We start from the raw sequence: 25979 nt of genomic DNA on the forward strand, positions 1-25979 counted from the left end.
AGTTTGCAAGAATCTTCATTATACAGAAACAAATAATTTTTTGGAGATAAAATAATTGTTAGTTTCAGGATGTTGCGAGTTGGGACTTTTTCAAGGCAGCCATCATCTTAGCTGTACAGATCCAAAAGGACATCTAGTTTGCGACACTGTTCATTATTTTGCCTTTCTATGATGCTGTCCAAGTGTGTTTTTCATAGCATTGCCTTCCTGGCAGTTGTTTCATGTGTTAAAGATACTCTGTCTAAGGAAATAAGTGTCATTGTGAAATTATTATATTTTTCTGAATATTTCACATCAATTATTCTGAACATTTCACATAACAGGTTCTCTGCTGAAATGAGTAAATAATAAATGCAGAGAAAATGAGAAGGGATCAGCAACAATAGATATTTACTCTTCAAATACTTTCAGTGAATTCATTGTATACACTGATCATAGCACAAGCCAGCTGAACCTTGATTTAGAATTGGTTGAAAACAAAATGGGAGGAGGGGGGGTCGGGAACAACTTTTTACACACTCTTGGAAGAATGTGGTTTATTTTAACACTTGATCTTCTCTTCCTTCTCAGAAAATATTGCATTCTGATTTATAGAGGAGAATTATTAGCCACCTGGGAATCACTAGGCTGAAGATTATATCAATTCAGGATTTCAAAGAATTGATAAGTGATTTCCTGCTGTTAGGAGATATTTTAAAGCATTGTCAGATCCAACACATTTTGTAATTATTTGTTAAGTAAATGTTATTGTTTTGACTCTAACAAATATTTCTTTTCAGGAAAATAAGTAGGTAACATACTCAATAAGGAAAATGTGTGTTTTCATGTTTGCAACAATTTGTTTTTCTTGAGAAATCTTCAGATATTTTCCATTTTTTTTTAAAAAAAGCAGCAATTTATTGTAAATATTCTTATTAGTCATCAGAATAATAAAGAGTTGCATGTAATGCTTTTTTCAAATAGAGTATCAAAGCAAGCGTGTCAAAGACAAAGATAGTGTTTTGTGTTTTTATTATTTTCCTTTTTCTCTTCATTTTTATTGACTATTTTTCATTTTATCTATTTTATAACTGACTTGAACTGATAAATAACTGTATATATTAGTTTGGTTTTTGTATGTAGAGATTAAAGTATGAATCATTTAAACTGTATTGGGCTTTTTTAAAGATAACATCATTTAATGCTTTTTTAAAAGGCTTCATAGGGCACAATCACAAAAATGACCCTTTTTCCTTCAGTATATCTTCAGTATACCTTTCTTATAAAATCTAATAAAGCTAATGAACCAAATTAATATAAATATAGAAAAAAGCATTTTCCCCTTCTTTTCATCATGTTCTAAGCATATTATTTACATGTCCTGTTTGTACTTACATATACATACATACATCCTAAAATAGACGACCTGAATAAGCAGAATGTGATTATATATAAGGTTGGTTTAGATGACATTTACAAAACAGATCCTTCCAATTGCCTTAAAAAGGATCATAGATCAAGGAAGTTCTGTTTTGTTGTTTTTAAATGAGTACATAACATTAGTTATCTTAATCAAGAGATAAAACTATGCAATTTATAATAAATTTTAAAAAAATTGTTCTTTGTGTAAATGTTCTTCTCTCTGGTTCCTAACGTTAGACTAGATAGGATGTTTAGAGTAAATAAACATATGATTAATCAAAGAAGTGGTACTTTTTATAAATCAGCCAAGATAGATAAATATGCCCTCTCAGTTTTTTACTCAGTATTCTTACTTGCACTCTGGGGGCTTATGTGACTGAAAAGGGAAAATTTGTTCCCTGTTGTATTGGGGATATATTAAGGTTAAGGCTAAGCTAATGAAACAAAGAAATCTTAAAATTTACTGTTTAAATAAATTAGGGTTAGGGCTAAGGTAATGAAACAAAGAAATTCCAAGATACACTGTTAAAGAAGACATACATAAATTTCTCTATATTTAACAGTTCTGCTTCTTGAAGCCAGTCAGAGACTTATAGTCCTGCATCTTCTCCTAGGACATTTTTCTTATCTTCATCAATAGCTGAAATGGAGACATGGCCTCAGTCTTGTTCAATCCCCTAGCAGGAGGATGGAGATGGTCAATTAAAGGAAGGCTTTAAACGTAAATTGGGGATGGCCTAAAGTTGCACATATGTAGCACCTACCCACACAACCATGTGCTCATATACCACACTTTTCTTATGGAAGAAGGCAGAATTGTTGCTTTTGGTTAACAACCAATAATTTTTGCCAATCTGGTACCTGGGCATGGTGTTGAATAGAAAAAGGATCTTTGCTATTGATGTGTTATTAGAGGCATAAAGGCAGTGCACCAAATTCAGTTAAAGATGGCAGAGAAAAAATATAATTGTCCCCCATTTTTTACTAAAATAGTAAAAAGAAATGAAATAAGTAAAGAATATATGGGAACTTTTTATTTTTATTTTGTTAAACCTTGGGAAGAGCCAATTGGAAAATAAAATCTTAAAAGAAGTTCTATTAATTTCAGAGTTGTCTTTGAGATTGGGGACCCTGAAAGTAAAACAAGCCCAGGTATATTAAGCTGACTATAAAGAGTGTTTGGAGGAAAGAGGTTTACTGGATCATATGTGAAACCATCCTAATGGAGGAGGAAAGGATAAATGAGCACCTATTTCCCTTCCTTTCAATATTCACGTCTTTGTTACAGGGTAGAGGAGAAGTTGAAGGTGGTTAGCAAAGTTGTGTTGGGTCCCTATGGATCTCTCACATTACTGCATGTATTGGGAGTAGAGGAATGGATTTTGTTTCAGACTATCTGTTTAAGGATGTTTGTATAGAAGGCAGCCTTAAAATATGGAGATGGTGTTACCCTCTGGAACAAAGGACATATGATATATAAGGATATTGTCTTCCTCAGTCAGGCTTACTGCCCATTAAAAAGATTGAGGTTCCTATGCTTAGAATTCCTTTCCTGTAAAACAACCTGTGCAAATTTTACCTGGCTCTGTAATCACTGTCCTATGGGTATTGGGTTTTGAGGAACCAGCACTAATGCTGATAACTTTGTCTAACACTATTGTCATTAGTAATGCTCTGTCTTTGTCTGTAAAGCAGAAGTCTTCTGCCAAATTCCATGAAACAGTGGCAGGCTAACTTGTTAGTTAAACTAACCAGTTAGTTAATTATTTAAGTAAGGGGAAAAATTGGATATAAAAAAGCAAAGGTACTGACTAGAAGAACTAAAAATAAGGCATATATATTTGAAATGTTTAGACCAAAAACATTAACATGCACACATACCAAGAAAATAAAATTTGGGCATAAAAGAAGATTTAATAATATGACAGCACTTAAACATAAAACTCTGAATAAAATATCTTTCAAATAAAAAATGTAAATAAAAAATGATACCTATCAATAGTATAAGACCCTCAGTTGGGATCGAGGAAACAAACATATGAATGTCAGCTGTGACATGTTAACAAAAGTGTGACCCGGACAGAGGTACTGACAGTAAAAGGAAAGTGAAAATCTTACTTGGCTTAGGAAAACAAACAAATAAAACTGAAACCAACAATTAGTATTGTGACATTAATATCAGGAAAGACTAATTTAAGGCAAATATGCTTAATGATAAAAAGAAGGTCATTTAATAATCACTAAAAACTTGAATAAGAAGGCAGATTCATAGTGTTGACTACATATACACAAAACATTAAAAACCATACAATATAAACTATATAAAATACAGAGAGAGAAGGACAGAAACATTATGGACAAAAACTAAATACAGTGGCAGTCCATGAGTGATCAAGTATACAAATATGTAAAGGATAAAGAAAAGCTAAATTAATAATTAATAAGATGCATCTAATATGTTTATGTCAGACTGTTTCTTGAATCAAGACTAGGCCTTCTTTTAAATTCATCATAGACTATTCAGCAAAACAGATGCTACATTAGGCCATGTATACCTTCAAAAACAATCTTTATTCATGATACAAAGCAAAATAAAAAAAAAATACCTGAAAACAGTAAGGCTCATACGATACAAATGAAATCTCATCATGTGGAAATTTAAAAATAATTTTAAAATACAAAAAGGAAATATTATTAAATTATGATTGAATCAGTGAAAACAAAAGCCTTAATTTCAGAAGATAAAGAAAGTAATCTTAAAAATACTACATATTCACACTTATGGTATGTTGCTATACCAGTTCTCAAAACAAGCTAAATAAATTTAGACTCATATAATTGAATAAGAACTAATGAAATGAATCAATTAAATGTTCAAATAACTCAGTTAAGAATAAATCAGAGGAAAGTGGACAAAAGGAAATAATGAAGATAAAATTTTAATGTAGTAGGAAGCAGAAATATATTAAAACTAATAAATATAGGATAATTGTTATAATAAAATAGTTCCTTAAACAAGAAATAACAACATGAACAAAAAGTAGATGGGAATGGATAGATATTCACAGAGGAAGAAAAATAAAGTATTTAAATAGAAAACTTCCCTAAATTCTAAGTCAAGATATATGAAATCTAGAACATGCTGATTAATGAGGAATATAAAAATGATTCTAATATATCAAGGATACAGAGAATTAAACAGACTAAATCAAAGAGTTGACAAAGGATATATACACCCCCAACAACAAAAAAGGATGCAAGATTTTTTATGTATAATATTTAACATACCCAAAAAAAGAGTTCAAAGGTTGTTAGGTAGTCATGAAACACAGAGAAAAATGAAATATTGCTATTTTTTTTACATTTTCTTCAAAATAAAATGTATCACAGGAAGACGCTCAAAGCAAATATATAGCTTATAAAGTGAACACCCTTGTAACCACCATTCAGACCAAGAAAAAATTTTGTCAGTCTTCCTAGAATCCAGTTGCAATATGCCCTGTATGAATTTTAAACCCCCCTCTTCCCCCTCAAGAAGTAACCATATCCTAATTTGTGTGGTAGTTATATAATTTTTGTGTTTTGCTTGTTTTTTAGAATTTTATTACCCTAGAATGCATTCTTAGACACTCCCATCTTACTCATTTAAAAGCTATTTGTTTTTCAAGATTCTTAATCTAGAAGTTTCCCCTCCACCCTCACATTTTTTAAAATTTATCTTTTGAAGATCCCAATCTGAACTCTAAATTTTTCTACTATCTGAATTTTGCTTATTGTGTGCTTATATTACAGTTCACTATGTAACTGCCTTCTGTTTTTCCTGCAAATTGGCATATGCATCAAGAGGACTGATCAAATTCAGACCTGATCCCTTTGACATGAAGTATAGATGGTGTTGTAATCTTTCATTAGGAGGCACATAATATCTAATTTATTCTTGTAATGTTATCAGCTGTTTGTTCTCAATATGTAAATCCATCAATTCACTGGAGGTTGAAAAATGCTGAAAATGCAATTCTATTAGTTTTTCATTTATTAATTGGAATAATTTTATAAAGATGTGCTTTCCATCCTCTGATATGCAGTTTCCCAGTGTTAAATTCATATAGAAAATGCAAAGTAAGACCTATTTCTGTCCCTTTATTATGAACTTTAGAAATTTTGAGTGGGTTTGTTTTTCTCTTATCCATGGGAGATGACTATATTTTAAAAAAAAATCATTATAGACTAATGAATATAAATATATGTAATGGGTTTCTATCACATGCAGTTATTATTTTTAGAGCTTTTTTATATTTTGGGAATAAAAAAAAACGTGATTAATCAAACAGAAGGTACAAAAGAGGTAGAGAAGAAAAAAGGGAAAAAAGAAACCTAAATTATGATGTGGTAGACTTAAATCCAACAATAATGATTATTACATTAAATGTTAACAGACTAAATACTCCAGTTAAAGGCAAAGATTGTCAGAATGGATACAAAAGAAAGAAATAACTATATGATGTCTATGTATGGAACACTTTAAATATTAAAAAAAATGGATATGTTATAAGTAAACAGATGTAAAAATATATACCATGAATGAGTAAGCATAAGAAGGCTGGAGTGGCTATATTCCTATCAGTTAAAATAGACTTCAAGAAAAATTGTATTACTAGAGACAAAGAGGGGCAGTTCATATTGATAAAAGGGACAATTCATCAATATATAACTATCCTAATTGTGTATTGGTGGGTATGTGTGTAATATCAGAGTTTTAATAGTTATTAGCAGTATTGACAGAATTTAAGGAAGAAAAAAATTCCTCACACATAGTAATGTATAGAACAAAAAGAAATAATCAAAGGCATAGAAAAATCTGTCAAACATCATTAACTACATGGACGTAATTTACATTTATGACCTATATCAAAACAACTGCATGATACATGTTATTTTTAAGCCACTTGATATGTTAACTAAGGTAGTAAATATCTTGGGCCATAAATCATGTCTCAAAAATTAAAATGGCTGAAATCATATTGAGTGAGTTCTCTGGCTACCAAGAAATTAAATTATAAATTAATGACAATGCAATATCTTGGAAAATCCCAATACTTGAAAATTAAGCAACATACTTCTAAATAATCCCTGGTCAAAATACAACAAAGAGAAATTAATATATAATCTCTAACTTAATAACACAAGAGTTCATAATCAATAGGACCCACTGACAGAAGTGCTTAAAGGGAAATTTACACTTTTAATGCTTATATTATCAAAGGAAAGCATGTCTAAAATCATTGACTTGAGGGCTCACCCTTAAGAAGCGAGAAAAAGAAGAGAAGATAAACCACAAGGAAATAAAATGGATAAAATAATAAAGAAAAGTGTATCAGTCAATGAATTGGAAAACAGACAAATAATAAGTTAAATTGACAAAACCAAAAGCTGGTTCTTTGAAAAGAGTAACAAAATTAATAAAACTTAATAGACTGATAAAATAAAAAAGAGAGAAGAAACAAGTTCCCAATAACAAGGACATTACCAGTACAGAACTTACACAAATAAATGACTAATAAGGCAATGTTATGAACACTTTAATGGCAACCAATTTGACAATATAGACGAAATAAATTAATTTATTTGCAAACCACAATTTCAAGCAAATCCCACATAAGATTATAAGATCAAATAGAAAATCAGGAAAAAGATCTATATCCATTTAATTATTGGATAGATGGAGGAATGAAGGATTGAAAGAAGGAAGGAAGGAAGGGACTTTCCCACAAACAAACCTCCAGACACAGATGATATCATTGGTGATTTTTTCCAAGCATTTAAAGAAGAAATGGCATCAATTTTGTATGAACTCTTTTGGAAAATATAGAATCCAGGGAATACTTCATCCAAATTTTAGAAGAGTATAATCCTAATACCAAATCCTGAGGAAGACATTACAAACATTAAAGAAAGAAAAAAGAAAGAAGGAAGGAGGAATAAAGGAGTGAGGGAAGGATAAAAAACCAAGTAGACCAATTTCCATCATGAACATAAATGCAAACCTCCTTAACAAATAGGTTATGGAATCCAGGAATATATAAAAGGGTAATATATCATGACCAAGTGGGATCCACTACAACAATGCAAGATTGTTTTAACTTTAGAAAAGCAATCATTGTAATTCATCATATTAACAAAATATAGGAGGAAAACCATAAGATTATTTCAAGAGTTCCAGAGAACACATTTGACAATATTTAACACCCATCTACTTTAAGTAGAAGAGAACTTTCTAAATTTGAAGGGATCAACAAAAAGTCTATATTTGTATTCATAATTAATGGTAACATATGGCACACTTACTAAGATCAGCAAAAAGGGAGAATACATACTTACTTTTATTAAACAGCATCTTGTGTTTTGGCCCTTACAATAAGGCAAGACAAGGGAAATAAAAAAAACATAATGTTAGGAAAGGAGGAAATAAACTGCCTCTTTTTGCAGAGGTCATGATTTTTTTTTATATGGATAGTATTGACGAATCTACAAAATGAATATTATAGCAAATAAGTGAATTTGTCAATGTTTCAGGATATAAGATTAATATAATAAAACCAATTTTATGTTTAGATATCAACTGCAAATAACTGGAATATTAAGTTAACAAAATCCATTTATAATACCATCAAAATGTAAAATAGGAAGGCTAAGTTAAACAAAACAAGACTTCTAAATTAAAAGCAATAAGGTAACCTATTTTCTGAACCAACAAAAATATAATTAAATCCAGGAGTACAATGTGGCCTAATTAATTCTTCATTGATTCTATTACAATCTTGAACTAGATTTTTCCCATATCATCTATGTTACTCATTAGGAGTGGAATGGATATTTTGAAAGACATACCTATTTTTCAGGTCAATTTATTTAAATTTAATGAAACATACAAAACCATATTAACCAACAGGGATAAGATTTTATAATTATTCTAAGACATAATAGTCTTTCAGTCATGATGATTTGGCATATTGTCATTTCTTAAAACCTTTGAAAGTGCACATGGGGAAAGATTTGAAAAACATCAAAAGTTACATTTGCTGATATCAGTTACCAACATCCTCCAACATGGAAAACTAATTTGTCTCCTTGCAGTGCTGTTAAAGCAATAGAATTTTTTAAATGAAATCATTTATGTTTCAAAAGTATAGCATTCAACTAAAGAATACTTCCATTACAATCTTCCTATTCCTCTGCTTTCTTGGAAAAAAATGACTTTAATTAAGAGTATCAGGAATGAAAGACAGACAGAAATAACAACTGGAAAGAAATAATAGTCTAAGGAGGATAATATCTTTTTGACATGTTTATCATAGCATGAAACAGCATTAAAACAATAGTGCAGATATTTGCATTTGAGACTCTACAATAAAGGCAGACAATTTGATGATAATTTAATGTGGTAATTAGATGAAACTAAATATATTATATGCAAAAACATAATTAGATAACACTGAAATACATAACAGTGTGAAAATTTAAATGAAATTATTTCACATATGCACACTGGTATTCTTTGGATTCAGGAGTTTCATTAGGAGGAACATTCATTAATATAATAATCTCAATGTTAATAAAATTTGCTGAAGAAAAGAGAGTGTGTGATTTTCATCTGTGTAGCCCCTCAGCACCAACTGTGCTCTAATTTTATTGTAGACAATAAACACATGTTCAAAGCTTCAAATATAAAATATATTTATAATTCATCAAGCTAGAACATTTACAGGACACATATATGTATATGAGAAATTGAAGGTTTTGAAAGGAAATGCATCATGTTCTATATGGAAATCACTTTCTATAGAAAAAAGTTGTGACATTTATAGAAGTAATCTCCTATCCTGTTCACTTACTCCCCTCCCCATTAAAATATCTAACTTTGATTAACATGTAATATAAGTTAGATGAAAGTGGAAAGAAGTTTTGCCTTTGGGGGCAGGGTCAGATGGAATACTTTACTTCATAGGCAAAATTATTAGAACAAATTAACAAGGTTTCCAGCTTCTGCTAGGGAAGCAATAAGCTGTAATGAGCATTGCTCCCGCCCTCTCAATATCAATGGAAAGCAGGAAAATCTGCATATTTACAACTATTCTTGAATTCATCAGAGTCTGAAGTAACAGAGCAACAAATTAACCAGAAATCCAAGGAAAAGTAAAGGTTCACAAGAAGAAAGGTACAATGGCACTTGTTTACTAAGGACAGATAGTGCCAGAATTTAGCAAACCTCCTTAAACTGGTAAAGGGCAAGTGTGTGTTTTTGAGAAAATATGGAATATCTGGGTGCCCAGATTAAGAAAAATTTGCACCCATAGTGTAGGCTTGACATTGGCTATGGTGGGAATATTTATACCACAGATATTGGCAAATGCTACAAATCAAAGCTTGATTTATTGTTCTATTGATTATTTAGCTTAAGAAAATGGTGAAAATATTCATAATACATATTAAACTTAAAAATAAATATTAAAAAATAATGTCTGTACGAATTATTTTGTGAATAGCACAAAATATTGAGCCCAAATATAGTGCAAAAATATTCTTCCAGTATTTGTAAAGCATTATCCAGTTCAGTAAGGAAGTTGCTCACATCCTAGAGTGAATGAAGCTCTAATGTTTGGCATCATTGTTTTACTTTTGACTTACAAGCATAATTTAAAACATAAACCAACATTCATACAGGAGCCAAACGTATTCACGGATTGCAAACAAAACTTGCACATTGGTAAAAGATTATAGTACAAAACACAAGGAAAGCATTTTGGGACACTTAATTGGCCGTATGGAAATAACAATATGGTACATTATATATTTTGTCATTAATTGTAATTCTGTAATCCTTTATAGAAATACAATTTATAATCAAGTTATGTACACATGAATACATACGTTTAATTTTTATGGGAGAGTGGTAATCATTTATCAGTAGGTTTTTGGGAATATACCAAAATATGCCTATCCTGCTGTCAGTGAATATTTGTGTTGTTACAATTATTTTCCTATTTTTCAGAGGGCTGAAATTTCTCACATGATCTTGTTGTCAAACTTGTTCTGTAAAGGTCAAGATCGTAAATATGTTTAGCCTTGCAGGTCATTTGGTTTCTGTCACTACTACTCAACCCTGTGTTTGTGCTGATGAAACAGTCACAGACAATAATAAGAGTAAATGTGGGTAGATTTAGCCCACAGACCACTGTACCAACTCCTGATCTTGCATAAAGGTCTAGGGAGAAACTGCTGGGTATGAAAATGTTCAAACTAAGAAGAAAAATAAAAAATTGTTTCCAATGTGTCTTTATTTATTTATACTCCCATCAGTAATTTATAATTTCTTGTCAACATATAAAAGAATAACTCATGAAAATTTTACTTTACATTTCCCCATTTGTCAAAGACAATATTTACCTCTAGGTAAATAAACAATGACATTTTCCAAGAGGAAGAGACTTATCTATTGAATGCTTTCCATAGGACATTTCCTGACTAAAGATTACTTATGGCAAATTAACCCAAAATTTTGAGGCATGGCTTCTTGGATAATGTCATATAACCAACTGGATTGTACAATGAAGATGTGTCAAATTCAGATGCTTTCCACTGTATGTTCTAAGTTTGGCAAATTCCTTAGAGACCACTTCTGTTTTGCTGGACCAGGATACATGTCTGATATGAGAAGGAAGGACCTGGAGAGTCATCATCAATGAAAAAGACTTCCTTCTGCTTTGAGCTTTTTTTTTTCAAATTATGTTTTTTTGTTTTGTTTTTTCTTATCAGAGAAATTTTAGTTATACAGAAAAATCATGCAGAAAATAAATAGTTCCATATACACTCCTCACACATGCAGTTTTCCTTTTTACTAACATTTGCATTAATGTGGCAACTTTGATACAATTGATGAAACAGTATTATCATAATTATACTATTAACTATAGTCAGAAGTTTACATTAGCATTCACTGTTTGTGTCATTTAGCTATGTTTGTTTGTTTTAGTTTTAGTCTAGTAACCTGTATCCATCCTAAATTGTCTCCCCTTTAACCATATCCAGATATATTATTCAGTGGAGTTAATTACATTTGCAATGTTGTGCTACCATCCCCCCAATTTTTTCATCACCCCAACAGAAACTCTGTCCCACTTAAGCATTAAGTCCCCAATCCCTGGCTCCTGGTAAACTGTATTCTAGTTTCTGACTCTATAAATTTGCTTTTTCCAGTTATTTCATATAGCGAGATTATTCGTTTGAGTCTGGATTATTGCATTCAGGGTTGAATGATGTCTTCCAGGTTCACACATGCTGTTGCATATATCAGAACTTCATCCCTTTTTATGAGTGAATACTAATTCATTTTATATATATACTACATTTTGTTTATTCATTCATTTGTTGATGGATATTTAGGTTGCTTCCATCTTTTGGAAATTGTGAATAATGCTGCCATCAATATTGATGTGCAAATGTCTGTTCGAGTCCTTGCATTTAAATCCTTTGGAAATACACCTAGAATGGGATTGCCAGGTCATGTGGTAATTATATACTCAGGTTTCTGAGGAACTGACAAACCGTCTTTCATAAAGGTGCACCAATTTACATTCCCACCAGCAATAAATGAGTGTTCCTATTTCTCCACTCCTCTTCAATACTGTAATTTCCATTTTTTAATAGTAGCCATTCTAGTGGGTTTGGAAAGTTATCTCGTGGTTTTGATTTGCATTTCACTAATGGCTAATGACACTGATCATCTTTTCAGGACCTTTTTGGCCTTTTATATTTCTTCTTTGGAGAAATGTCTATTACTGGCTACGTCCATTTTTAAATTGGGCTGAAGTCTTGTGAAGCCACAAAATTTTTTATTTTGATGAGGTCCCATTTCTCTACTTTTGTTGTTGTTGTCGCCATTGCCTAACACAAGGTCCTGAAGATGTTTCCCTTTGTTTTCTTCTTGGAGTCTTATTGTTTTGGTTCTTATATTTAGGTCTTTGATCTATTTTGAGTTGATTTTTGTTATGGTTTGAGGTAGGGTCTGCTTTCACTCTTTTGCAAATGAAGATCCACTTTTCCCAGCACGATTTGTTGAAGAGAATATTCTTTGCCAAGTGAGTGGACAGGCAACTGTTCTAGTTTGCTAATGCTGCAGAATGCAAAACACCAGAGATGGATAGGCTTTTATAAAACGGGGGTTTATTTCACTACACAGTTACAGTCTTAAGGCCACAAAGCGTCCAAGGTAACACACCAGCAATCGGGTACCTTCACCGGAGGATGGCCAATGGCGTCCGGAAAACCTCTGCCAGCTAGGAAGGCAGCTGGCATCCGCTTCAAAGTTCTGGCCTCAAAATGGCTTTCTCCCAGGATGTTCCTCTCTAGCAAGCTTGCTTCTCTTCAAAACATCACTCACAGCTGCACTCACTGAGTTCCCTCTCTCTGAGTCAGCTCATTTACATGGCTCCACTGATCAAGGCCCACCCTGAATGGGCAGGGCCATGCCTCCATGGGAACATCTCATCAAAATCATCACCCACAGCTGGGTGGGGCACACCCCAAGCAAACCCAACCAGCACCAAAATGTCTGCCCCACAAGACCACAAAGATAATGGCATTTGGGGGACACAATACACTCAAACCAGCACAGCAACCTTGTAAAAAATCAATTGGTCATAGATGTGAGTGTTTATTTCTTAGTTCTCAATTCATTTCCATTGTTCTGCATGTCTGTCCTTGTACCAGTACCAAGCTGTTTTGATTACTGTGACTTTGTAATAAAATTTAAGTTTGGGAACTTGAGTAATCCAACTTTGTTCTTTTTCAAGATGAATTTGGATATTTGGGGCTCCTTACCCATCCATATAAATTTTATGATTAGAGTTTCCATTTCTTCAAAGAAAGCTGTCAGAATTTTAATTGGAATTGTGTTCAAGCTGTAAATCACTTTGGATAGTAATTGACAGCATAAAAATATTTACACTCCCAATCCATGAATATGTAATGTCCTTCCACTTATGCAAGTTTTCTTTGATTTCTTTTAGCTTTTTTGAAATTTTCTGTGCATAAGACCTTTAAACCTTGATTAGATTTATTCCTAGATGATTGATTCTTTTATTTGCTATTGTAAATGGGATTATTTTATTGATTTCTTCTTTAGACTGTTCATTACTGTGCATGATAACATTGTTAATTTTTATTGTGAACTTTAACAGGTATATATAACAGTGATAACCTTCAAAGTATAATTCAACAAGTAGTTAGAGAGCAAATTTCAAAGAGTATCATGGGTCCCAGCTCCACAACTTCGGCTATTTCCATTATTGTAAAATATAACATGCCTACAGAAAGGTGTTAACTTTTGATGTACAGCTCAACGAGCAGTTATATAGGTTATTTCAAACATAGTTATGGGTTAAGTTCGAAGTTTCAGTTCTTTGCTTCTTATGCAATGTAGGGTGTATACAGAAATGTGAAGACTTTCAAAGCACAGTTCAATGAATACGTATAGAGCAAAATTCAAAGGATGTTATAGGTTACAGTTCCACCATGTCATTTACAAGATAAGATTTAATGAAGGTCTATGAATACTGAAACTTTACATATATATATAAGCTGGGGTGTTGCAATAGCTGGAAGGAGGTAAATGACATGGTAAATAACTGTCAATTTTTGCATGTTGGTGTGTACCCCATCACTTTGCTGAATTTGTTTATTAGTTCTAGTAGATTTGTTATGGATTTTTCAAGATGTTCTATATACAGGATATCACCTTTTTTTTTTTATCTTCATTTTATTGAGATATATTCACATACCACGCAGTCATACAAAACAAATCGTACTTTCGATTGTTTACAGTACCATTACATAGTTGTACATTCATCACCTAAATCAATCCCTGACACCTTCATTAGCACACACACAAAAATAACAAGAATAATAATTAGAGTGAAAGAGAGCAATTGAAGTAAAAAAGAACACTGGGTACCTTTGTCTGTTTGTTTCCTTCCCCTATTTTTCTACTCATCCATCCATAAACTAGACAAAGTGGAGTGTGGTCCTTATGGCTTTCCCAATCCCATTGTCACCCCTCATAAGCTACATTTTTATACAACTGTCTTTGAGATTCATGGGTTCTGGGTTGTAGTTTGATAGTTTCAGGTATCCACCACCAGCTACCCCAATTCTTTGGAACCTAAAAAGGGTTGTCTAAAGTGTGCATAAGAATGCCCACCAGAGTGACCTCTCGGCTCCTTTTGGAATCTCTCTGCCACTGAAGCTTATTTCATTTCCTTTCACATCCCCCTTTTGGTCAAGAAGATGTTCTCCGTCCCACTATGCTGGGTCTACATTCCTCCCTGGGAGTCATATTCCACGTTGCCAGGGAGATTCACTCCCCTGGGTGTCAGATCCCATGTAGGGGGGAGGGCAATCACCTTTATTTTTAAAGGAAAACATGCCAGATATAAAGTTTTTGGTTGGCAATTGTTATCTTTCAGCACTTTAAATATTTCATACCACTGCCATTTTGCCTCCATGGTTTCTGATGAGAAATTGGCACTTAATTTTACTAGGATTCCCTTGTACATAACTTGTTTCTTTTCTCTTGAAGTTTTCAGAACTGTTTCCTTGTTTTGGCATTGAATGGTTTCATTGCTATTTGTTTGGTCATGTGTTTTTGTTTCCTAAGCTGCAGAATGCAAGCACCATAAAATGGATTCATCTAAGAATAGGAATTTATTAGCTTACAGTTTTCAGGCTGAGAAAAAATGTCCAAAGCAAGACGTCATCAAGGTGATGCTTTCTTACCCAAAACTGGCTACCAGAGATCCTTTGCTCCACTGCCACATGGCAAGACATATGGTGGTGCCTGCTGGTCTCTCCCTTCTTTTCCAAGTATCATTGATTGAGATGAGTTGCACCCTAACTGAAGTAACCTCATCAAAAGAGCCTACTTACAACAGGTTGAATACTACAGGAATGGATTAGGTTTAAGAACATGTTTTTCTGGGGAACATACAGCTTCAAATCACCACACCATCTTCAAGACTTTGCTAAAAAATTCTCTTCTTCTTAAGTCCTACTCTAAGCACCACCTATGCTTCCTTTTCCTTGAGTTGATATTCCTTCACTGCTGAATTTTATTCCACAAAACATTTAGCAATATTGACAAACTATACACTGTGTTTGTTTATTATCTGCCTCTCCTCATTATAATCGAGCCCAAGGATAGGATTTTGTCTGTTTTATTTGCATCAGTAACACATCACCTGATTGGCACAGAGCTGGTATTCAGTAAGTCTTTATTGGAAAAATAGGTGGGAAAATATATAAGGCACATTGAATTGATATATTATTTGCATCCAGAATATATAAAGACTTCCTAAAAATCAATAGAAAAAAAAAAAAAAAAAAAACACTTTGATACAGAAATAAGCAAAGGCATGAACAGTTATTTCACAGTACAAAAAATGTAAGTGGTCCAAAATTATAAAAAAAAAAAAAAGTTCAGTCTCATTAGTGAATAAAAGTGCAAATCAAAACAAAATATCCAATGATGATAGAACATAACATGCCACCTCCAAGATCTGACGTCATGATTAACATTTTCAGACTTCAGGGCAAAGGCATTGTCTCATCTCTTGCCCTTTGCCTTCAAAATAAAAGTAAACAGCATGGTTCATGGAATATGTTCTGTTGCTAGCTATTCTGGAAGACAGACATTGTTTCTGAGTCTGGGGAGGATTTGAGCAGCATATGTGATAATCTGGTTTGGGAAAAGGAATATTAACTAAATTGTCAAATCCTCCCACTCAACTATAAGGAATGTAATAGATTCCAATAGTTCTGAGCAAACTTCTACTTGCTTCTTTTCACTTTCCAACTTGGGATTCCAGAAGTACTTATGATTGAGTGCAGTATTTGCAAGAATTGCTAAGGCGACTAAAGAAACACTTTTCAGTATTAAACAAATATTTCCAAGGTAGGAAATAGAGATATTTTATTTAACAGTTCTTAACTTCATAATGTTTAAACGCATGTTATGTTGGCTTTCATTTTCACTCTTTCCCAAGGACCCCCAAATGATAAGGACTAGCCTGTTCCTAAGAATGCATATTGGATAAATTTTGCACATCCACACATGCAGAAACCTGTGTAGGCATCTCAAAAAAAAACATCAGTGTGTTCTCACAACGCTATATATATACATATATATATATATATATATACACACATATATATACATATATATATACACATATATATATAAACACATATGCAAAATATATTTTTTTCCATGTGAAATATGTGGCAGTGAAAATGACTGCTTGAGTTCATTGATAAATTTATTAAAGATTTATTACTTGAGACTCAAAAATATAAGAGAAGCAAAAATATCAAGTCCCAAGGAGATTACCCATAGTAGGGCTTTAACCCCCCAAATTATTTATCTAGTCCTAGTTCCAGGTATATATTTCTGGGGAAGTAGCAGACATGCCTAGTGAATGTGCAGATGTTTCAATATTTCCATTCTGCAGCCCACAGGAGATGTTAGGTCTAATGGAATGCCTTGATTGTATCTGGAACCCAAAACAGGGAACAAGCAGCCTCAGATGCTTATCAGGATGGGAACTCTGCACAAAGCTTGCTTGATACATGCTTTTTGCTCGGGTGGAAGGCCCCCTCATCCTAGGGAATAAATACCTACTCTCGGGCAGTATAGGCGTCTCTCCTCTCCAATGACAAGTGGAATGTGAGGAGCTGCCATCCACCAACTCTGACCTGAACAGTTAGCCCTCCTGGGACAACAGCCATGATGGAATCTTCCTCTGCCCTTTTGGACTCTTTGTGATGGTTATGTAATAAAGCGGTCATTTGCTGAAAAGTTTGTTTTGCCTGAGCTGTTGTCCCATGAGGCACCATACAGCAGCTGCTCCTTATATGTGTATATATGTTTGTGTATGTGTATGTGTGTGTGTGTTTTAAATCAGCTAGTATGTTATTTAGGAAAATATTAATATATGGAAAATCTTTGCAGAATTTGAAGTTATGATAAAGACAAATCTTAGGATACTGTTTAAACCTTTGCAGAGTGGATATAATTGGGAAAGTGTACACAGTGGGTTTCAAAACATTTGGTAGTATTCTCTTGCTCAATCTAAGTACAAAGATTTGGTTTTGCTTCACTGTTACACCACTAGAAATATATAGTTTTATACCCTTTTTTATGTACATATGACATAAACTATATATGATATATTATATATAAATGATATACTTCACAGAAAACTGTATGCCAAAAATTAAGTGAATGATCAACATAAGAAATAGATATAACCATGAAAAAATAAAATGACTGCATAGCAAAATTTAAAACATAAAATCAAGTTGGAAAATATAATTACAACATACATTCAAAGAAGGAATTACATTCCTGTATGAATAAATCTTATAAATAATAATAAAAAAGCTCCCTAAAGGAAGTCAGTGGCAGGATATAAGGAGGTTCACTTCAAGAGGAAAACTATAATTGGAAAAGATACAGATATTCATCTTCATGAGAAATCAGTGTGGCAAATAGTAATAGCGGGATTCCATTTTTGCCTATCTAATGATAAATGTTAGGTTAAAGAAATAACTGGTGTCTATAAAGGTACAAGAGATGGACATTCTTATACTATATGCTACTAGTGTAAATTGATCCAATCTTTTTTCAAGGGCAATATGTGTCAAAACTTTTAAAATGTGATCAACATTCAATCTGTCCAGAAATATATTTTCAAGAAAAATTATGGGACTGCATAAAATTTTTTGAAAAATAACACTTTTCTCACTTCTTTCTTACAAGCCAAAATTGAAGATAACTTAATTGACTAACAATTGAATATATGTTAAATCAATTGACAATATATTTTTTGTATGGAATAGTATGAAGCTAGTAAAATTCCATTATAGAAATATGGAAAAAATTGAAACCAATGCACCAAATAGCCAGGGGCTGTTATTTATGGTTGAAGGCTATATAGAGATATTTTATTTTAGTGCCCATTCATTTAAAAATGAGTGGGCATTGCTTTAAAAATAAAATTATATTATTCAAAAGAATATATTATATTTGTATGAATTTGCTTTTCATTTCTTCCTGGCAAGTCTTCATCTGTTACACTTACTAAAAAGCAAACATTTCAAAGACCTTTTCAATGACTCAAATGTTTGCAGTTTACTCATCTCATACTTTCCAGAGGATCACACACATTGAAGGGTTTGCTCTTCTGACTTGTCAGGTAAAAAACCTGTTTAACAGACTGCAAAGCTCTGATAAGAAAACATCCAGAGCAGCTGTTCACCCTTCTGCATAATCAAACAAACCTGAAGTCCAAATAATTAGTGACCACATAGAATTCTTATTTATTTATTCATTAGAACCTTTAAAATTATTCTCTTTTAAAAATTGTATTTAGTTTGCCATCATTCTCTTTAGGGATGGCATTATTATTTAGGGGTGAAGAGAATAAAGACATTATTTTTGATTTACTGCTTAGGAAGAAAAATAAAACCAACATTTTGAAGCCAATACAACCATAACCCTGTTTTGTTCTCATTTTGGTAGGGAATGAGCTAATTTTGGTAGGGAATGAAGGATACTAGAGTTGCAGAATTCAAACATTTCTTAGTGGATAGCAATGGATATAGGACAAAACCTTTTTTCATCTATTATTGAACAGTCTCTTTTCCTTTTTATCCGAAAATTTAAAGATGTATCATGATATTTTAAGGCAGTTACAGATTCAGAATTTTAAAGAGCATTTGGGGGTGTTAGCACCTGGAAAGCAAATTGAGCGCTCATCTTTTCTCACTGCAATAGAATTAGAATTTGTGGAATCCTTCATATGTGTCCTAAGGTATATAGATGGAGATAGAGCAATTGGTTGATCTATAGACAGATAGCTAGCCAGCTAACTAGAGTTAGAAAAGAGAACATTTCACAAAGCATATATCACATATGTATATATACTTATCCACCAGAGTGTGTGTGTGTGAGTGTGTGTGTGTGTGTGTGTGTGTGTGTGTGTGTCTTACATACCAATTATATTACTACTTTGTTTTCTTTGGTCCATGACCACATGCTGAAATTTATTTCAGTAGCACTGCCTGCAAATAAATGTATCACGGTATTCATAAAATGAATAATGTATTTAAAGTATTGTTCCTTAACAATAAAAATTCTTATACACATTTAACTGTACTGGGAGTTGTTAAATTCCATGCTAGTGATTCATATATATATATACCTTTGTCATGTAGTGAACACTATTATTAGAAAATAATATGCAGCTAATATTTCATGAGCTGTAACTCAGCAGTTCTTTTCTATAGATTGCAGATACTCAGAAGTTGACATTCTGTAAAGCAGTAATCAATGCAACACCATTTTTTGTACTGCCTTGATAAATGGTGTTTGAACACATTGACAGTTTGACTTTTTGACTTAAAGGCCTGAAAGTCTGATTCACTGTTAACTGTGTTTTTAGTCCATGTGCTGGTTTGGAAATATTATGTCTCCCCAAAAGCCATATTCTTTAATGCAATCTTGTCAGGGCAGACTCATTAGTCTGTTGATTAGGGTGGAAATGTTTCATTAAATTGTCTCCATGGGGATGTGGACCTCACCCATTCAGGGTGGGTCTTAATTAAATTACTGGAGTCCTATAATAGAGCACAGACAGAAGGAGCTCAGAGCAGCTGAGAGAAACTTTTGAAGAGACACTTGGGAGTGGACGCTTAAAGATGCTTGGGGAAGTCTGGAGACGCTAGCCCATAGTTTGCTTTGGGAAGGCTAAGAGAGACAAGTCCAGAGACATCTTGGAGAAAGCCATTCTGAAACACAACCTGGAAGCAGAGTAAAAGCAGAGGCCTTCCCACGTGCCTTCCCAGCTGACAGAGATATTCTGGACACCATTGTCCATTTCTTCAATGAAGGTATCCTTTTGTTGATGTCATAGTATGGACACTTTTATGGCCTTAGAACTGTAAATTTGTAACTGAATAAATTCCTTTTATGAAAGCCAATCCATTTCTGGTATTTTGCATAATGGCAGCATTAGCAAACCAGAACAGTCACGGAGGGTTTATTAGGGAAAAATGTGTCACCACTCAAAAGCAATCTAATTTTACCCAATAACCTTTAAAGAGGATAGTGCACCTGTGATACTTTAAACTTTCCCATATTCCATTTGTGCCTTCTTTGACTGGATTCCTTTTTGTTTCTTGTGTTAGCTGTATTCAGTTGATGAATACATCCTTTTATAAATTATTAAATAGTGGACTTTGAATCAACTCTGGTGATGATATACTAGATTTCTCACAAATATTCTAATTAGGCAGAACTATGTTCAAGAACTAATAACAATATTTTTTGAATGTGGAAGTTAACACATACATTTAAAATTATTTTTATTGAGAGTAGTGATATTTTTTAAAACAAAGTTAAGTAATATGATACATTTCTAACAAGTGGAAGAGTTTGTCATCAAGCTAAAATACTCCTAAAGATAGTATTTGTGTATTTTGTAAACTTTACTCCCAGGGTAGAATTTATTATTATTGATTTTGGCCAGTCTTTTGGCATTAAAGTGAGAATAGCTGTCATATTTTTAAATCCCATGTGTCTTTATTTAATCCACTGTGAAGTTTATGCTGGGATTAACCGTATAATGAACTCTGAAAATGCTAACGCATTCATCTCATTTTAGATCTGTTAATAAGCATTAGTGGTGATACATGCAAAATTCAAGAATATATTCAAGTAAAGATACATTGTTTTTCCATGATTTTGATTTTTTTTCACCTTCAGGGATATTAATAAGATTTAGTATTAAAATGGTTTTATCTTTACCAGAACAACCTGTATGGTGCCTTTCTAAATAAGAGGTTTTAAATAAAGTAACATGTTCATAAACATGTATTGTAAATTGAAATACACAATCCACATCATTTAGCTCTAGCTGGACAGCAGCTAAAGGGAATCTGTCAAAGATAAAGAATTTAAATGGAGATAAATCAATTTGGAGGAAGTCAACTATTGGCCATGAATGAATTCATTAAAGGCACTTTTTTCCCCTCATCTGGTCACTCTAGCAACACACAAAAAGAAACTGGCAGAAAAGTAGTTAAATACCAGCCAAAACACAGCAGAGGGACTAGAAAGCAGGAGGGACAGGGACATGTCCATGAAGAGAGCAGATAAAATGCTTTTCCAACTTTCCTTAGATCATTATTTCCTAAATTATTATACACCACACATCAGACCAGATATTCCCCATGGATATGAAACTCTTTGTTAAATAAGGTTGGTCAATATGTCACACCAGGTTAACCTTTGGAAAAAAATCACAATGTATATTATCATAGTGATGTCTCAGAAAATACATTTAGAAAATAAAAATAAACTAATTAAATTATTCAAATTTCTTTAACCCAGTATTCCTTGAATGTTTATGACCATCAATTCATTTTTTCTCATGTAAAATCTATTAGCATCTAAAAAACTACATTCCATAGATATTGTGATCATATACTCTATCATCCAAACAAGGATGCTTCTGAGAGTGCTAAAGTATTATTAATAATTTAACTGGGATAAAGGTGTAAATGGATACTGTTCTAGGTAAGCCAGAGCAGTTAAGGACAATGCAGAAAATAAGATCACTTTGCTCATTGTCCACATAAATCAAGAAGCATTGAATCTGCTTTATATAACTATCACTATTGAACATAATAAATGAATAAAATCCTTCATAGTAGTTAAACAGTATAGGCACACAGAATTGGGAAATAGAGAGTGGGATCACCATTTACATTGTAGTGAGGTAGAAAATTGGGACAATATTTTAGTGTTAAGGCATTTTTTAAGCCACCAGTTAAATTGGACAATGTCAGTTGGAAAAGACATGTGATAGGTATCAGTTTAACAGAACAGAACAATTTATAATTAGGAAGACTTTTATACTAGGTGAAATATGAGTGGCCCATGAAGTAGAAAGGGAGATTTCAGATATCAAGATAAATTAGTTCAGTAATATGAAATGTAACAAGTAAATTATTCTTAGCTGGAATTAAGTTTCACATCTGAATATGTATGTATAACATATGTATGCTTATACATGTAATATGAAGCTATTCTCAAAAACAGATAAGCAGCAATTTTATTATGTAACAAGGTAAGGAAAGCTTCACAAAATGCATACGTATCATAAACACCTAACTTGCCTAAACATTCATGATGGCATTTGAAGGTAAATAGATAAAAAAATCTATTAACACTCTGAGGTTTTTCAGATTTGCATGTTCATTAACTCAAAGCCCTAACTTAAGACAGTTAAATTTGGTAATGAGGCTTAGTTTAAGCCATTAGGAATATGATTTTTCCAACTTCATAGCTGCTTATTTCAAATCATGCCAGCTAATAGAGTAAAAAAAAATCAGAAAATAGGTCATTAGACATATGAATATTTGATTTTACAGCACTGCACAAAAAAACTGTGAGGGAATTGAGGGGATAAAAGGAAAAGAAAGAAAGAAAAGAAAACATCTCTCCTATACTTACAAAGATTCTACAGAATAGAATTCAAAATAATTTTCCTTGGCTCATTAATATGAAGACTAATTTGTTATTGTTGGTCATCTTCCATTGACCCCTTGGTTCCACCCTTTTCACCTAGCTCTCAATTCTATTTACACAGGTGTAGGTGGCTGTCACCTTGGGTTGCTTCCCTGTGAGCATATCCTATGCCTCTCAAAGTGACCTTATTTCCTCTTTTAGTTTTGTATCTGCATCCACCCTTTCCATCTGGGACTAGAGGTGAGAACACCTCTGCAGTTAGTAGCCTGAGTTACTGCATTATTTCTGTAGTTCCCCTATCTCTACCTTCCCGTGTTTAAAGAGTCCCTTTGTTAAACCTTTCTAGAATTATCTTAATTTGAGTGTGCCATCTGTTTTCTGTTTGTCTAGTTCTACAAAAAAAAAAAAAAAAAAAAAAAAAAAAAAAAGATAACAATTATCCAATAGGGTTATATTTATGTTACTGGTATCTTTACTTTTTTTCTGAAATATTTGTTTAGTTCATATCATCACTTTCTCCATTCTTGAGGAAAATCCTTACTTTCTGACAGGTGAGTAAAATAGATGTGACTAAGTCTCAGCCATCATGTGGTATATCAAATCTTAAGTCTTGATGACCTGGGTTAGAAAGGAGCAGTGGCTTAAGCAGTGTTTTGTTGGTTTTCTTTCTCAGCCAATACTCACATGCATCTTAGGGGAAGGATCCAACCAATATGTAGACAAATGTCATTTTGCAACAGATAACTTTTGACAGATTTGTTTAGGAAATCATGCAAGCATGTGAAAACATCCAAATTGTTGTTCTTGTGGGTATTTAGAGTCTACTTTTTACTGTCCAGTGTTCCTGTAATGTTTCTGTTTTTCATTTATAATTTGGCTTTGTGCTTCTCTATTGCCATTGTATTATAAAACAATGTTAGTGAGCATTAATGGCATGTTGGCCAGTTAGGATTTTCTAATAAGTATAAAGACCATGCTCCTTTAATATAGGAAGACTTACAGCATCAGTTCAATAAACAAAAGCATCTGCCTTTATATTTAACATAAATTATAGGATTATAAATTTATTTTCCATTATCAACTATACACCATTAGAAAGCAGCATATGAACACTAACCAATGTCAAAGGTGTTTCTCTGGGTCACTGGTTCTAAAATATTGCCTTGAGAAATGAAAAAAAAAAATTAAGCCCAGTGAGATCAAATGATTCCAGGAGATACTGCATGATACATCCCAGATACCAGATTAATAATATACATTAAAGGTCATGAGAAGTAGCACTGAATTAAAGAAACCTAACCAAGTATTTTTAACCCTGAGTTATTTGCCATTTATTTTTATATAGAACATCTAAATTAATTATTTTTTCAAAGACTAAATCTTATAGAGTACTAATGGTGCTTATAGAGTAATAATGGTGCTAATTGGCAAAATTTCATGATCCCTTTGAAAATACTTTGTTCATTTCTCACAATGAGATGGCTTACTTCCTAGAGGGCAAGAAGTTTATGAGCTCTGTCTAACAGCATCCCTGCAATCATTGAAAAATATTAAAACAGAATGTTAATTAAATCAGTCTGACAAAGCTTATGTTATGTGTTATGTAAAAATCAGGAGATATTAGGGTGCAGTGGTTAATTTTATGTGTCAGTTTGGCTGGGTTATGGAGTCCAGTTGTTTGGTCAAGCACTGTCTGCTTGTTACTGTGAGGGTATTTTGTACATGGTATTTGCTTTTATAATCAGTTGATTGTATCAACAATCAACAAATGAGATTACCCTCAGCAGTGTGGGTAATGTCCTCATCCAATTAGTCTGAGGTCTCAAAAGCCAGAACTGAGGGTTTCAAAGGTCAAAAAAGAATTTCCACCTCTACTTCAACATTGGCTCTTGCAGGAATTTCCAGCTAGTCAACAGTTTCTACTGGGGAATTCAGACTCAGCACTTCAACACATCACTTTTTATTGGAGTTTCCTGTTTCTGACCTGTCCTTCAGAATTTTAACTTGCTAGCCCCATGGTGATGTGAGCCAATTCCTTGTAATAAATGTCTTCACATACATGATTAGATAGATAGATAGATAGATAGATAGATAGATAGATAGATAGCTCGCTCCTGTGATTCCAGGACATGCACTGCTCTAGCTCTTGAAGAGGGAGAAGTAGGGGAAGAGCACAGAGGTCTGGTAGAAGACTTGATACATAAGATGAGGACTTGTGTGAGAATCTAAGCCAGTGGATTTCACCTTCCTACTGCACACCCACCTGAGAAATATGGCACATATCAAATATTATAAAGATTTATGATGAAAGTTATTTTCAGTCAGAGATATTGAGGTGGGGTAAGGGAGTGAAGAACATGTTCAGTTTGAAAAAGTTGCCCCCCCCATTGTGAATCATTCCATTTTTCCTTGTACATCTCCACTGAAACTACTATGTTGACACATAGGAGATGTGTGTCTGGAATGCAACTTCAGTTATTAATTCAGTCAATGTTTTTGTTTCTTCCCACATAGGCCAAAAGAGATTTAAGTATGAGGAAGTGCTTATCTTCCTCCTTATGTTCCTGTAACTACCATTATGATTTGCATATCTTTGAAAGCAAGACTATTTGTTTTCATAAACCTCTGCTAGAGAATAGTCTATATATAATTGTGAAAATTATACATGTCAACAGTTCTTCTTTAATTCAGTTTCTCAAAGAGCAAGGATGCGTTATTACACTTTTTACAGTAGAGAATCATAAATCATACATGTCACAGACAACTATGTACACACTAAAATCTTCTAAAATAACTTAATCTATTTTGTTGAATACTTGAAATACAACATGCATATAAAAAGGGCACACATCATAATTTTAAAGCTCGATGAATTTTTTTTACCAATTGAACATATTTGTAACCAGCAAACAAATCAAGTAATGCAATATTTTCA

The 25979-nt window shown here is 32.8% G+C and overlaps 1 long non-coding RNA gene across 1 annotated transcript in view; it reads right to left on the reverse strand.

Moving 5' to 3' along the window:
- The window catches only part of LOC119544886, a 106198-nt gene that overhangs the window by 52997 nt on the left and 27222 nt on the right, over positions 1 to 25979 (reverse strand). Inside the window, exon 2 of the long non-coding RNA XR_005218954.1 lies at positions 7780 to 7809. This is a non-coding gene — a long non-coding RNA (uncharacterized LOC119544886). The remainder of the gene's footprint in view (positions 1 to 7779; positions 7810 to 25979) is intronic.

This window comes from Choloepus didactylus, chromosome 9, assembly GCF_015220235.1.
Source record: "Choloepus didactylus isolate mChoDid1 chromosome 9, mChoDid1.pri, whole genome shotgun sequence".
In the NCBI taxonomy this organism is placed as follows: domain Eukaryota; kingdom Metazoa; phylum Chordata; class Mammalia; order Pilosa; family Megalonychidae; genus Choloepus; species Choloepus didactylus.